This window comes from Colobus angolensis, unplaced genomic scaffold (genome assembly GCF_000951035.1).
Source record: "Colobus angolensis palliatus isolate OR3802 unplaced genomic scaffold, Cang.pa_1.0 Scaffold546, whole genome shotgun sequence".
Lineage (NCBI taxonomy): Eukaryota > Metazoa > Chordata > Mammalia > Primates > Cercopithecidae > Colobus > Colobus angolensis.
In genome coordinates this window covers 719,861-721,027 of record NW_012118999.1, presented here as the reverse complement: position 1 = coordinate 721,027, position 1,167 = coordinate 719,861, and positions in this window count along the sequence as shown.

Genomic DNA, 1,167 nt, shown 5'->3' with positions numbered 1-1,167 from the left:
AAATAAAGAAACAAGTGATACCATAAAGAAGCAAACAGATAATTTCAAAACCTGGGACATTCCTCAGGGCAACTTACCTGGTTTCTACAACTAGTCAACAGCAGGGTATGAGATGAAAAACGGAGAGAATTGTGCCAGAGTGCCAGAGTGACATGGTAACCAAATGCCACGTTTGGTTTCCTATTTGAATACCCCAACTATGAAAATACTGTTTTTCTAAAAACGATCTGAGGAATTTTATTAAGGAATGGATTTTGTTTCATTTTATTTTTTAGAGAAAGAGTCTTACTCTGCCACCCAGGCTGGATTGCAGTGATGGGATCATAGTTCACTATAATGTCCAACACCTGGGCTCAAGGAATCCTCCTGCCTCGGTCTCCCACTAGCTAGGATTATAGGCATACCAGTGTCTGGCAAATTAAAACAATTTTTTTTTTCTTTTTTGTAGAAATGGGGTCTTGTCATGTTGCCCAGGCTGGTCTTGAAATCCTGGCCTCAAGCAATTCTCCTGCCTCAGCCTCCCAAAGTGCTGGAATTACAAGCATGAGCCACTGTACCCAGCCAGGCGTGAATTTTAGATGATATAAAGACTTTGTTAAATTTTGGGGTGGGAGATAATGGCATTATGACTATGAGTTAAAAGTTCTTTTTTTTAGAGACTCATATATAGGTCAAGTATACAAGATGAGGTTACCTGATGTCCAGGATTTTTTTTTTTTTTTAATTTTGGCAAATGCAAAAAGAGGGACAAATGAAATGTGTTTTGTAAAATCTTCATAATTATGTAATTATAATTGCATGTAATTACCATCAGGGTGATAGGTATATAGAGGTTTATTGGAACATTCTTGGTATGCCTGCGTGTGTTTGGAATTGTTTACAATAAAGATTCAGGCATATGAGTGAGAAGAGAAGGCGAAAAAGCAAGAACATATACTAATATGGTAGGACATTAAGCACTCTACAACCCAAGAACCAAAGCTCAAACAACTACAACTTTTTACAGGAGCCTACAGGTTTCAAATATCCTATTATGAAGAAAAAGCATTCAATAGGAAAATGATACAATGAAGTGTGTGTGTGTGTGTGTCGTCTGTGTGTATTTTTTTCCTTTTTTTTTTTTTTTTTTTTTTGGGACAGAGTCTCACCCTGTCACTCAGGCTGGAG